This window comes from Papio anubis, chromosome 8, assembly GCF_008728515.1.
Source record: "Papio anubis isolate 15944 chromosome 8, Panubis1.0, whole genome shotgun sequence".
In the NCBI taxonomy this organism is placed as follows: domain Eukaryota; kingdom Metazoa; phylum Chordata; class Mammalia; order Primates; family Cercopithecidae; genus Papio; species Papio anubis.
This window is the reverse complement of record NC_044983.1, coordinates 88,961,643-88,977,033: the sequence shown is the minus strand read 5'-3', so window position 1 is coordinate 88,977,033 and position 15,391 is coordinate 88,961,643. Positions and strand designations below refer to the sequence as shown.

Here is a 15,391-nt window from a genome sequence, read left to right as displayed (position 1 = left end):
ATAATTCACCATATAGTCTTTTCCCTTCAACTATTTATCCTTTACCTTTTTAAAATTGAAGTTTTCTAACAAATGCAAAAAACCATAGGTAACAAGTTTTCAGATTTCATTTCTTATACACCTTTAGTAGATTCCTGAACTATATAAATGTGCAAATGAAAGCTGTCTCTCCCTATCCACTTGGCTTTCTTTGTGTAATTCACTTAGTTATGTCTCTGTCTTTTCTTTTTGATGTAACAATCACTGATGTGAGGATGAACTGTAATGTTACTTATCTGGAATCTAACTGAGTCAGGTATGCCTGAGGAATGCAATGATTAAGTATGTTGCAGTGAGTGTTTTTATGTGAATTTTTTTTTTTTTTAAATCAGCATTAGTGGAAAAATTGCCAGCTGGTACATAAAGCTTTTAGTTAAAAAACAAACAAAAAAGTTTTCAGTTATAGTTTTCCACAGGAACATGATAATTTATTAAACTTTAACAATTTAATCAAGGAATCAGGGATGGTGGGGGGCCTCTGTGTGAAGTATAGAAAAAAAAACTCTCTGAGGTTTGGTGCAATTTTCTTGCTTTTAATCTGGAGCTCAGAGTGTTTCCAATCATCCTAGCTTCACAGTTGGGAGTTTTTCCTTGGTGTTCTCAGAGATTGTAAAAGGAATGATAAAACAGCTGTTATCAGGCTGTGTGAGAATCTATGTCTTACCTCACCACAATAGGAGAGTGAGGTACAGATGTTGTTTAATAAAGAATTTAAGAGACGAGGTCAGCCTGCCTAGCCGGGATGAACACAGGCTGTAATTACTCCAGGAGAGAACACAGGTTGTACCCCTAGGAGGATTCTCTATGACATCTCTGGCTTTTCTGCCTGAGATCTCTGAGAGGCAGGAATAATGATGTCCGTGGGTATATATTGATGTGTGTATGGGCAAACAGGGAGGGTGGCAGGTGGTAGATTTGAGGGTCACACAATGTTTTATTAACTTTTCCTTTGTCTTCCAAATTTAAGACACTTATGGCATAAGAGTAGTCAGTCCTAAGAGTCCAGTCTTTGACTTTACTTGAACAATTCAATACTCACTGCTAATCCACCTGCCAATCAACAACACAGAAGTAAATGGGAAATGTGTGAGGATGAATCAAATACCTTGTTCATTATAGAGTTTTCATGGGCAGAGAACAAGAGAGTTCCCTGAGATGATCTCTCTGGACAACATCTGAGAACTTTTGCTCAAAATAATCTGATCCTCGAGAGTAGAATCTGATTCTACTCTTAGTATAGCAGGTGACAGAGGCTTCCCAACCACCCAAGTTCAAGGCTTGATCCCTTCCAATGACGGAACACATTGTCCACTTTGGTGGATGAACAAATCACTTATGAGTGTAATCTCTCTAATGAAAAGAGTCTCAGGAGATGAGAAAAATCTCATTTTTCACAAAGTACTATCAGTTTTGTCTACCTTTTTAATGGTAAAAGTGAAACATGCTGATTACAAAAAGAAAGAAAAAAACAAAGAGAATAAAGTATCTCTGCATTGTAATGCCATCATCCAATGATAATTCTTGTTAATATCTTGACGTATGTTTTTTCATACTGCTTCTTATGCATGTGTAAAGCACCCCTTACACATACACTTACATTGTTTTATGATAATGGAATAATCATATCCATATTGTCTGACAATCTGCTACTTTCACTTGACAATACACCATGGTCATTATTTCATGTCAATACATTAAGCATGTGTCATCATTTTTCGTAGCCACGTGGTACTCAGTGGTATGGATCTATTGTTATTTACTTGGCTGTTTCCCTACCAATAGACATTTCATTTGTTTTTACTATTTTGCTATTATAATTTTTTTTTTTTTTTTTTTTTTTTTTTGAGACAGTCTCACTCTGTTACGCAGGCTGGAGTGCAGATCTCGGCTCACTGTAGCCTCCACCTCCCAGGTTCAAGCGATTCTCTTGCCTTAGCCTCCCGAGTTGCTGGGATTACAGGCACACACCACCATGCCTGGTTAATTTTTGTATTTTTAGTAGAGACAGGCTTTTGCCATTTGGCCAGGTTGGTCTCGAACTCCTGACCTCAAGTGATCCGCCTGCCTTAGCCTCCCAAAGTGTTGGGATTACAGGTGTGAGTCACTGCACCTGGTCTCAAATTCTATCATGAATAACTTTGCAATACTTTTTAAAAAAAACATTTGACAAATTATATTAGGAAACATAGTTTCTGGAAGAAAACTAATACTATAGGCAAACTGTCATCAAAAGATGTTAAACTAATTTATATTCTTGCCAATAGTATATGGGAATGCCTGTGTTCCTTGAAACCCTTGCCAACATTAGATTTTGTGGGTTTTTTTTTAAACTAAATTACTCTGTTAGATTGAAAATATTATCAGTTTGTTGTTCTGATTTTCATTTATTTTCTTACCATACAATTGTAAGATAATATTTTTATATGCTTGTTGCCATTCTTATTCTTTCTCTATGGTCTGCCTCTTCATAACTTTTGCTCACTTTTTTCTATATGGTTGTTTATATTTTCCTTATTGATTTTTAAGTTTGTTATATATTAAGTTCATTAATTATTTTGTCATTAATTCTACCTTACAAGTCTCAGTTTGTCTGTCAATTGTTTTCTAAAACTTTGTGAGTGATGTTTTGGATCAAGCAGAAACTTTAAAAATGATATGTAATCACACTTATCCATCTCTTCCCTTCATAAGTCCTACTTTTGGTGTCATTCCCAGTACAAGATTACATCAATTTCTCTTATGTTTTCTTCTAATGCTTTTATTATTTATTTGTTCCTATTTGAATCTTTAACTGGAATGTTTCATGATATACAGCATAGGTCAGGAATTTAATTTTTTTCTTTGTAAATGGTTAGCCAGGTTCTCCATTATTATTTGTTGAATTTTTCTTAATTTCTTTACTGTTTTGAGATACTTTCTTTACCAGATTATTAATTCTGATACATTATGGGTCTATTTCTGAATTTACTCTTCTATCAATCCATCAATTCTGGTACCAGTACCATGCCCTTTCAAAAACTGTAACAGAATATATTGCGTAACTGGGGGGCATATCTTTTTTGTCTATTTAGCCATTACATTACACCACATTTCCATAGCAGTTATGAGCATGGGTTTAGGAGTTAAGATTGCCTGGACTTGAATCCAACCCCATTACTTACTAAATATAAAATCACAGTCAAATTATCTAACTGTCTCTTAAATAACTCATGCATTTATTTCTTCCCTTGTAAAATGAAGAAAATAATATTTAGCTCACAGAGTTGTTGTGACAAGTGAAATAAAGTAAAGCTCTTAGTGCAGAGCCTAGAATATAGTATGCTCCACAATCATGGTTAGTTCATAATGGAGAGAATTTAGGACATGGTCCTTCTTATAATTTTGCCTGTGCCTTCATTGGAGAGATTAGACATAGATGTGAAAAGGGAGATGATAATACATGGTAAGGTAAATACTCACATTCCAGCCCTTACTCCTAGGAGGAGGCCAACTCGAGCCCACTATAGCAGGTACAGAGATGTGGTAAGGTGGCTGACTACTCAAGCCAAGTATTTCAGGCAAGTGGGGCCTTGGTTTGGTAACTCTTGTCCAGGAATTGATTCTCAGCTTTTGTGCTCCCGTTGATCCAGAGTCAGTTGAGATTTGGAGTACCAAGTTACATCCACTAAATATATGTTTTGAGTGTTATCTGATCCAAGATAATGCACAAATGCACAACCCTAATTAAACAGGGCTCACTTTCAGATCATATGCCCTGTTGAGAAAGTGTAGAGACCTGTTTTCTGCTGGCTAGTTTTTTTGTTTGTTTGTTTTTGAGATGGAGGCTTGCTATGTGCACCAGGCTGGAGTGCAGTGACTATTCACCAGCGTAGTCATAGCTTACTGCAGCCTGAAACCCCTGGTCTCAAGTGATCTTCCCACCTCAGCCTCCTGAGTAGCTGGGACTACAGGCATGAACCACTGTGCTGGTTGCTGGGACTCTAGGCATGAACCACTGTGCTGGTTGCTGGGACTCTAGGCATGAACCACTGTGCTGGTTGCTGGACTCTAGGCATGAACCACTGTGTTGGTTGCTGGGACTCTAGGCATGAACCACTGCGCCAGTCCCGCCATTTTATAAGCACAGCACAAGTCTTTCTCCCCATTTTCTCCATCTACCAATGACTATAATGTCCAAGTTTCCTAAATCAGGTGGGTGGTGCACACTGCAGTTGTTCAGATGCAGTTGTAACTTACCTGGTATCCTCTCCCTCATGGAATCTGGGTCATCTACATTGTTTATGATATGAATTTCCTTTGACTATGGGGCTTGCCTTCAATGCCCTATGTGACTCTAAAATGACTTGATGTGACCTATTTATTAGACTCTTTTTCTGTTCCTCAGCTATGTCCTATGCCAACCTCTCATCCTGGATTAATAATGCCTGCACCCTGAAATAGAGTAATTCTTTCAGTAACAGGAATATTTATTTATTAATACAGTGTCTATCCATTGTTCACTATTTTTTTTGAGGGAGTCTTGCTCTGTCTGCCCAGACTGGAGTGCAGTGGTGCGATCTTGGCTCGTAGCAACCTCCGCCTCCTGGGTTCAAGTGATTCTCCTGCCTCAGCCTCCCCAGTAGCTAGGATTACAGGCACCCACCACCATGCCTAGCTAATTTTTGTATTTTTAGTAGAGGTGGGGTTTCACCATGTTGGCTAGGCTGGTCTCGAACTCCCGACCTCAAGTGATCCGCCTGCCCCTGTCTCCCAAAGTGCTGGGATTACAGGCGTGAGCCACTGCGCTTGGCCGTCCCTCATTCACTACTGAAAACGCACTGGCAAATTTATATTCTTTAGCCTTCTTTTTCCTTTACTACACACAGACCTCTCTTCTGTCAATACATCTCTCCTTTATATTTATTCTCAAATACAGTTGATTAGGTTATAACTTTCATTCCCTACATTCTAGCTGTTGAACTTGTTGGATTCCTAAGTCTATGCAGCAAGCCATTTACATACCAAGTCTTAAAACCACTGAATATGGATATGTTAATCTCTTATATGCCGACTTTTTCTACCTTTGGTTTCAGTCAGTGGTTGTCTCCTGATGTTGTCTCCAAGTTCAGAGGGTGTGGACATTTGAGTACAGCCCCCTAAGTGAGTAGAGTGACTTCTTTTCTGTCACTAAGCGGAATCTTGTGCTTGCATACTAGTTCCATTTTCCTGGGGTGGCGCAAGACAAGGGGGTTACAGCTTTTCACATCTTGTGTTATCTATCTATATCATAATAGCAGGCTTTATTTTATTTATTTATTGTTTCTGTCTTCCAGGCTGGAGTGCAGTGGTGTGATCTCGGCTTAGATCAACCTCTGCCTCTTGGGCTCAAGGAATTCTCTCACCTCAGCCTCCAAGGTGGCTGGGACTACAGGCTGCCACCGCCATGCTTGGATAATTTTTAAAGGTTTTATTGTTTTTTGTTTTTTTTTGTTTTTTTGTTTTTTGTAGAGACAAGGTCTCACTATATTGTCCAGGCTGGTCTCAAACTCTTGGGCTCAAGCAATCTGCTCATCTTGGCCTCCCAGAGTGCTGGGATTACAGGTGTGAGCCACCATGCCCAGCTCAGGCTTTATTGTTTTAAACTGCTGTAGAAAGACACAATCACTGCTAAGGCATTACCTATATATTTATCACCTACTATTCATTATAATGCCTTGTGTTCTGACAGGGTTATCAGAGAATTTTTCCGGCATCCACTGGATGAATGTCACTGGGGAAGGCGCTGTCTGGGGTTCTTATTTAGAAGGAAGCATCACAAAGAAGGCAGGAAGGGTGACTGTTTTTCTCTATAGCCCACCACTCTACGCTTCATTGTGGTTTAGGTTAACAAGTTGTTGCTCATTTTGTCCCCTAGACTCTGTTAGGATTCCTAGAAATATGAGTGCATTTGTCATGTGTTTTAGATGGGCTCAGTGCAATATGGCCTCTAGATGAATTTGCAAATATAATAAGAACAGATAGTCCCTCCCTTTTTATTTTAACTTTAACACACAACGAAAAGTAAGAAACACTAGTACCTTGCACCAATGATTTGGAAAGCAGCATAGCTTTTTGAGAAAGGAAAAATAAATTACATGTGTGCCATCTGTGTATGTGTGTGCATTTCAAGTGGTATAAAAACTTCTCCTTCCATTTTAATTTGTATGCTGTAGAACTTAATATGAGAGTTGTAAACATTTCTAGACTTATTAGCTGAAATAAACTAAGCTTGCTTTATTACACATGATGTGCTGAAATTTCTGGTGAGGTCTTAATATTCTCTTCAGGGGATAGTTTCTGACTTCCTGGCTTCTGATCAGAATAGACTCTGAATTCTCACTCTTCCTGGTCTTTGGATTCAACAATCATCTTAAGTCTCAGAGTGTAGATGTAGCTGCGCTTTACAATCACCCTGTTGGTCTAGTGGTCTGAGGTGTCTGTCTATGTCAGTACACACTATATATCTTTTGATCCTACTTTATTCTGGTCTCTGGGGTATCTGTTGTTACAGAATGGAGGCATACTAAATACTCAAAAGTGACAAGTCTACCATAATATCTTTGAAGTTTTGGGTGCTTCTTTCATTGTGAGAATGATGATGGCTTTAGTTACAAGTCATTTCTCATTCTTTGCTCAAAGTATTTTAGCACAGTTTGAAGCTACCCAGATAGAGGAATGCCATGACATATTCTTGAACACGGAGAAGAATTCACATTGTATCAAGCACAGAAGCAGGTTAAGCTATTGGACAAGGCACTTTAGGGCAATGGAACCTACTTTGTATACACAATAGTGTTACTGTCACTAATAATATTGATAAGAAATACCAGTGCATGCAATCACACACACATTTTACATTGTGTCCAGGTATTTCTTAGACTTTCATTTGCACGATGTGTTTTTTGTGTGTGTGTCCTCTTATTCAACATAGGCACAGAGATACCATTGCCTAGTTTGGAGAGGCATCCTGGGGTACTGGAAAGAGCATATGATTCAGAACCAGAAAGACCTGGGGTTGGATTCCATTTCAACTCCTTTATTGACTTAGTAGTAAATATGAGCAATTTATCCTTATCACTGAATTGGGGGTTTATGACTGGGGTTCTAGTCAGCAGACAGAAACCTTACCAGTTCTAGTAACAAAGAGAATTTAGTACTAAAACATGTTAACCGGGAAATAGAGAAATGAAAAGATAAAAAACAAACACCTAGATATAGTGGAGGTGATCGTGCAGGATGCAGCTACCACTTCTCAGCCGAGGAAACAGAACTCAGAAGATTGGAGGAGAAGGGTCTTGCAGAGCTGGGACGCAGGTCTCTGAGGAGGGTGTACGGTCTGGGTGGGCTGGTGCCCAGAGGTGGCACAATAAGGCCGGTTCAGCGAGTGTTAGAAAAACTGCGCACTTGAATCACTGCTGCTACTGGAAGCTGGAATGAGCTGCTGCTGCCAGCGCTAAGAAGTGTTGCTGAGATACTGCTGACAAGAACAGGAAGTAAAACAAGAAGGATCAAAATCCCTCTTACTCCTTTAGCGACGTAGTCTCTCTGGCGCCCCCTCTTGGCAGAGCCTAATGGAACCGCTGGCAAAACGGAAACGACGGAGTCTGCAGAGTTGCAGAGTTGCAGCCCCAGGATCTTGTGAGCGGAGTAGAGAAGCTGGTTTTAAACTGAGAAACGCTCACTTAATAACCAACACGGCAAGATATCATCTACTTTATAGATTGGTTATCATTTTATTCATTATTATCATTAAAATTTATGTGAAGATCTAGTATGGCGACTCGCTCAAAGTAAGAACTAAAACTCATCAGTTTTTTTTTTCAATTTCTGTTAGTTTACAAATCTTCTACCAGCCAGTTATAGTTATTGAGGATGGCCAATTCCACTTTATATTCTAATTCCTCTATTTTGACCCCAACCCCAGACTAGCAGCATTCATATGTAGGAATTGGTACTGTTGGCTCTGGAGTTTATTGATTATTAGCTATGAACGTTGGGCAAATTAATGAAGTTCTCTAAACCTCAGTGTACATTACATGAGATAACATATGTACAGTCCTTAACATAAAGCCTGGCAAATAGGAATTTAAAAATGTTAGCTGCCATTATTGTTATCATCACCATCATCATCATCACTATTTAATGGGTATAGAGAATTAGCAACAATAGTCTAAACTTAACATAGAGCATTTGACAAGCCAGCTTTCTCCAAAATCACAAATGATTACCTCGGTTCTCTGAAATGGAATCATTATAATAAAAAGTTAACACAGTTCATTTCCCCTTATAGCGATCTCCCGCATTTTTGGTTCTTAGAAAGATTTCCATTTTTCTAATCTTTTAATTGATATTCTGAAAGAAGCCAGTATTACCAATTGTGCTTTGCATTAAGGGATACTGAGGTCTGAAGTTTCTCTGAGACTTTCCCTGAGTCATGCATATGTTTGTAAAAAGGCCTGGAAAAGATTCAAGAATCCATCACACCGTTATCAGGGACTCTTGATTTTTGAAGCATTCCTGGCTCTCACTTGCTCTGGGATGTGGAGACGTCCCTAGAAATTCAGCATGAGTGCTCTGCATGGTAATGCGGTACATCACTGCTAGGTCCTGAGGCAAGCTGAGGACATCCTGGGTTGTATGCATTATGCATGAGAGGGTGTAAGAAATAAAGGATCAATCATCTTCTCCCTCAGATAACATTGATCATTTGCTACACATTATTTGGCTGGGCTCTGTGCAAATTTATTTTCTCCAATGAGAACAAGAAGCAGATTGCCTGTTTTCTTAATGAGCAATGACATCAATCTAGCCAAATCTATCAATGCATTGGATTGGATGGCTCTCTCTCTCTCTTTCTCTGTCGCTTTCCACTCCTTTCTTGTTTCTCCTCAGCCCCCTCTGTCATAGTTAGAAGAAACACGGACAGCTTCTGAAGAGTGTGCCAGCTCCTGTGAGGGTGGTGACAGAGTGGGAAAATTGGGTCTAATTCAGGGTGATGAAAAGTCTCTTTCTCTCTTTTTTTCTTTTTAATTTAAAGCAGTGTTTCACTCTCCATTTTTCCAGATGGCATATTCTGAGGGGCTGATCTGCAGAAAAGGCCAAGTGAAAAGTCACCCAATAATGAGAAAGGAGGAAGCTGGCATGTAGAATGCATGAATAGGTAATGATGCTAGGACTCTGAGCAGGCTGCGATGGCACAAGCAGTCACTGGGAAAAATGGCAAACAGCAATCAGAAAATGTTATTACAAGTTAGACAACACAAATGACTTTTTAATAACAATAGAATCAACATGTGGCATCCAATGAGAAATTGAAGTTGAAGCTTGTCTTCTGTTGATACAGTGTTCTTTTCATTGTGGTAGCAATAACAGGCTGTTGGAAGTAATGGTGTGATACAAGATTCAAGAGGAGACTGAGATGTCTTATTGGGGAACATTCCCTCCCTCAGCCAGACAAGTGTCTGCTAAGAGAGGCAGGGGCTTTGAAGTATTGACTAGCTGAGGTTGGGCAACTTGGGAATTGGTGAAGCAGACTACTTATGGCAGATCAGGGCTGGCATGGGGTCCTGGCAGAATCAACGCCATTGCAAGCTCAGTTAGCAGGGAAACACCATGCCTAAGGGAGAGCGGAGATTGCAGGTCCCAGTTTAGGCAGACGGTAGACCGAGAGGGATCCCAACTGTGATGGCTAATTTTGTGTGTCAACTTGACTGAGCTAAGAGATGCCCAAATAGCTAATAAAGCATTATTTCTGGATGTGTCTGTAAGGTTGTTTCTGGGAGAGATTAGTGTTCAAATCAGTAGATTGAGCAAATGAAATCTCCTTCACCAATGTGGTTGGGTATCTTCCAATCCACTGAGGGCCCAAACAGAACAAAAAGGTTGAGGAAGGGCAAATTTGTTCTCTGCTTGGTCTGGGATATCCATCCTCTCCTGCCCTCCTCAGGCATGAGTGCGGTTAGTTCTCATGTCTTTGGATTTGGACTAAATTACACCACTGGTTTTCCAGGTTCTCCAGCTTGCAGATGGCAGATCACGGGACTTCTCATTCCACATAATTGTATGAGCTAATTTCTGTGACAAATCTCTCTCTCTCTCTCTCTCTCTCTATATATATATATATATAAAATACACACACACACACACACACACACACATATCTCTCCTATTTGTTGCATTTCTCTGGGCAACCCTGGCTAATACACCAATAGAAGAGGGGACTACGCCAACAGGTAGATGAAGTACAGAGACAGGGCAACGTCTTGGAGGTCCTGTCAGCAAATGGCAGTGGCTTGGGCCCAGAAGGAAGAGTTGTAAGAACCAGATAGGGCACGCATCCTAGGAAAAGGCCAGACTGGTGGACACGAGGTCTCCTACATTATAAATTTCCCATTTATACTGTAGCGCACACACTCCCAGTGTCTCAGAGTTACAGAGAAAGAAACATTTTTGAAACTGCTAGAGGCCCATTAGTCATGAACCATGATTGCACATGGAATCAGTGATGTAAATTGTGAAACATAAGTCTTGGTTCTGTTTATTTTGCAGAAGTGTAAATATGGGCGAATTTTCACCAAGCTGAAAATTAAGGACAAAGAAGACCTGGGGAAGGACATGTCATGGAGCGCTATATTGCTACTGCATCAGGCTTGCTTCCCAACCTGAAGGTTATCAGAGTTGAAGCTCAGGGCTGAGGGAGACTCAGTTACAAGAAGGTTTCATTGGAGGAGGGAAAGGAGAGACTGGGGCAGGGGTGCGGGGGCGGTTCAGAGGCTTATCTATAAGAATAGCTCACTGCATGGCAGACACTGTGAGGATTTTCCCATACATTCAGTGTTCTTAATATCCTTCCTTTCTTTTTTTCTCTTTCTTTTCTCTCTTTATCTATTCCTTTTTTGTGTGTGTTACAAATGAGGAAACAGTAACACAGAGATGTAAATGCACTGTCCCAAGATGACACAACTGGCAGACAGAGACCTGGTCTATAAACTGTTGAGTCCAGAGCCTGGTCTCGTAATGACTGTGCCACAAGGTATCTCAGTAATCTGATCTGGGATGTTATATCTGAGCCAGACCCTGCTCAGAGTCTGCCCTGAACCAACTCACCTCTCTCATCCTAGAGACTTTCCTTTTATGAGTTCATCCTGAGACCAACTTATTGTTTGGGGAGTTAAACTATAATGTGGTGTTGATGGTATTAACTTGTAATCAGCTCCAAAGCTGTCTTAATATTTTGTCCCCAAATGTAGGGTTTTACATCTTATTTAAAGTCATCTTGGTATATTTAACCTATTGCTCTAAACTGTCAAGATCTCTTTAAATTCTTATTAACAGCAGATTCTTCTTCTTTTTTCTTTTTTTTCCAGAAAAAATTCAATACAACATGAAATACAAACCACAACTCCTTTAAAAGCCCTCCTGTTTCCAAAGCTCTGACACATTCAGCAAAGAACTATTCCTTGATGTCTGTCTGTGTATTGTTTATTTTCTGCTTTGCCGATTCGTGGAGTATAACTGTACCCAAATGTGCCTTTAGACATCTAACTCTTTGGGGCAAAGGCTCTGCTCTTTGTTTTGGCACATGCTACCTATTATAGAGCTCAGTGTACACCTGGGGCTCTAGATAAATAATAACAATCCAGGAGCATTTCTCACTTGGAGAGCTGCATGTGCTCTTTCAAGCAGCATGTTAGCTTTCCGTAAAGAACATCCGCGTGACTGATTTCCCCTTGATATTGGAGGTGTCCATCTCTGCACTTGTTCTACCTGCTGCCCAGCTGGTGTCTGCCTCTTTATTGTTTGGTGTTTCTGCACTGCCCTTAGGAGCCATTCCTGAGAAGCTGAGAAGCAGCACTCTGCCTTGCAGATGATGCTTGCCATTATGAATGTTTTGATTCCGACTTTAGCTGGGAGACATCCTCCTTTTCCTCCCTGCCTCAGTGCAAAACCCTTCCCCGCCACATCCCATTGGTGCCGAGGTGTGAATCCCGGATGATTTCCAACCAGAATAGAGGAGGTAAAGAGGTGGAAGGGGAGAGTCATTTCAATTTCGGTGGTAAAAACAGCTAACCAAAACTGACTTTCACAGATTTTAGTGAACGGGACTTTGGTGTTGGTTTTGTTCTCTCTCTTTCTCATGAGAGGGATGGAGTAGGGGGAATTACACCTTTTAGGAGCTTTGAAAAGGAGTAGTTTAAATGTAGTTAGCATATCTATGATCATCTTCAAGATATAGAAAGAAAGAGATCCTGGTTGGCTTCAGTAGATTTGAAAACAAAGTCGTCTTCTTTGATTGCAGTCCGACCAGATTACCGTAATTGTCTCAAGTGGCACATTTGCCAACAATTATAGTGAATCTTATGGAGGGGCCAGGATTCAGTTGGGAGGAGGATGTCTTACACTCATAAATCAACTGTTACCTCTGAGATGTATAATACGAATTTTATTTGCCCCTTTGGGTTGCTGTCGCATCAGGAGTGTTGCTTTTAAAAAGCAGACTAAAGCTTCAACTTTTTGATTAACTGGCTCAATCTCATGGCTTCTGATTCTTGTTGGCAAACCAAACTTCAGCAGTAAGTAGTACTTATATTCTCAATCGAATGGACCTTTAAGCATTTCTTTTTATCATGCTAACATCTCATTCACTCACCTCCAAAGGAGTCAGTCCAAAAATGCGTGCCAGGAAACTATTACGTTATCCTGTAGTGTGTGATGTCTACATGAAATTGGTATTAGTTTATGGTTGTATATTTTTGTTCCAAAAGGTAACTTTATTTCTAGACCAACTTTAATTTCTGCCACTGAATATTCAACCTGTTTTTAAATTAAACTAGTTCAGTTTCCTAATTTCTTGGTCAAGATGTATAAAATATAGTCCAGCTCAAAGCTTAATGAGTTCAATGTTCAACTGTATCAAGACTGTTTTCCCCATCGAGTTTCTTTCTGTGTTAGTCCATTCTTGTGTTGCTATAAGGAAATACCTGAGGTTGGGTAATTTATAAAGAAAAGTTTTTTTTTTTTTTTTTTTTTGATACAGAGTCTCACTCTGCCACCCAGGCTGGAGTGCAGTGGCATGATCTCAGCTCACTGCAACTTCCGCCTCTTGGATTTAAGCAATTCTTGTGTCTCAGCCTTCTGAGTAGCTGGGATTACAGATGTGCACCACCACACGGGGGTAATTTTTGTATTTTTAGTAGAGATGGAGTTTCACCATGTTGGCTAGGCTGGTCTCAAACTTCTGATCTCATGTGATCTACCTGCCTCAGCCTCCCAAAGTGCTGGGATTACAGGTGTGAGCCATTATGCCCAGCCAAAAAGATTTTTTATTTTGGCTCACAGTTCTGCAGACTCTACGAAAAGCGTGTCAGTCAGCATCTGCTGCTGGTGAGGGCCTAAGGAAGTTTACAATCATGGAGGAAGGAAAACTGGGAGCTGGCATATTACGTGGTGAGAGCGAGAGCAAGACAGAGAGAAGGGGGAAGTCCCAGACTCTTCTTAACAACCAGATATCGTGTGATCTAACTGAGCAAAAACTCACTTATCATCAAGAGGATGGTACTAAACCATTCATCTGCCCCCATGATCCAACTGCTCTTCACCAGGCCCCACTTCCAACATTGAGAATCACATTTCAACATGAGATTTGAAGGGGACGAACATCCAAACCATATGGCTTTCCCTTCCTTTCTCCTAATCCAGCTTCTTTATTATCCCAAGGAGAGAGGGAGTGGCTCTCCTGGTATTGACGGTGGAGAGATGCCACATCCATTGATCTGTTCTGCTGATGTTCCTGTAGTCTATTATCCTATGCTGGTTGACACCTGGGGAAATTACACAGAGAAGCAACTGTCCCTCTTCTCATGCTACAGGTGGCTACATTCTCATTTTTCTCTTCTTGGGAATTCTTCCCCAGGTGGTATCCCAGCATTGCTTGTTGGCTTGTCCTTGTGTTGGGCCCATGAGATACTCACAGACTTCCACGCCCAGCTTCTGGCTGATGATGGTGGTCAGGGCGTTTCTCACATCTGTGTGTATATGCCATCCTCACTCTTATTTCCTTCAAGCCTCATAGGGCTGAATATGTTTGGAAAGACTGCTGACCTACAACTGTATCTGGAAAATATATTTGCAATCTTTTTTTTTTTTTCTCTCTCGCACATTCTCAAACATCACAGGAGAATTCCCTAGTATTCCTCAAGTTTCTAATTTGGCCAGAGGAAGAAAAGAGTAAAAAAAATTCCTCCTTGCTCTTTTCCTCTGGATTTCTCTGTCTCTCCTCTTCTCACGTGCTCAAACTCTTATGGAATGGCAGCAGGATGGGGGTGGTGTGTGGGAAGGGAAGGAAGGGTAGAGACTAGCTCCTTTGCTTTAAAAATATGCCCCAGTCTCCTTTCTCACATCTGAGGCTTTTGCCTCAAACTCAATACTTAGGCATTTCTTCTGACTCCTCCTAGGCAACTCCTTCCTCATGGCAAATGGCAACTCAGTGTCTCATGGACTGAATGAGGATGTCACAGGGAATATGAATACTACCTGCTGCTTGATGTCTCAGATTATTTATCTGCCACAAATACTTTTTATTTCTTCCTGCTGTGTGTGTGTGTGTGTGTGTGTGTGTGTGTGTGTATTTTGGCAACTAACATAACTGAAGTATTCATATAAAGAACAAAATTCTCAAATATAAAAATGTTTTGTAAAATAAATGATGCCAAACATACAGGTATTTGGGAATATTAATGATATCATCTCAAGAACCATCTGTAAGAAAGGGTCAACATAACATTTTTATTCTGAGAAGGAAACATTCATGGCTATATCAACACAGAAATATAATGGTTAGGAATATAAATATTTGGTGATTTTTCTTTTCTTTTCTTTTCTTTTCTTTTCTTTTCTTTTTTTTTTTGTTTGAGCGGAGCCTCGCTCTGTCACCCAGGCTGGGGTGCAGTGGCATGATCTCCACTCACTGCAATCTCCGCCTCCTGGGTTTAAGCAATTCTTGTACCTCAGTGTTCTGAGAAGCTGAGATTACAGGCACGCACCACTGCACCTGGTTAATTTTTGTATTTTTTTTTTTTTAGTAGATGTAGGGTTTCACCATGTTTGCCAGGCTGGTCTCAAACTACCGACCTCAAGTGATCTGCCCGTCTTGGCCTCCCAAAGTGCTGGGATTACAGGTGTGAGCCACCATGCCTGGCTGGTATAGTTGGTGATTTTTCTTTGTTCTGGAGATTGGTAGCAAGGTGACAATCTTCTCTAATTCCAGGCTGGTGCGAGACAGGCACAGGGATGCTGGATTGGAGATCTCTTGGTCAGAACCAGATGAAGACTTCAT

General features: G+C 40.5%; 1 long non-coding RNA gene across 1 annotated transcript; it reads left to right on the top strand.

The window, feature by feature from the left end:
* Positions 1–5,572: 5,572 nt before the first annotated feature.
* Positions 5,573–14,951, top strand: LOC103886966. Its single transcript, XR_004185879.1, has 3 exons — positions 5,573–9,217; positions 10,606–10,724; positions 14,511–14,951. It is a non-coding gene; the product is annotated as an uncharacterized LOC103886966 (long non-coding RNA).
* Positions 14,952–15,391: the final 440 nt, after the last annotated feature.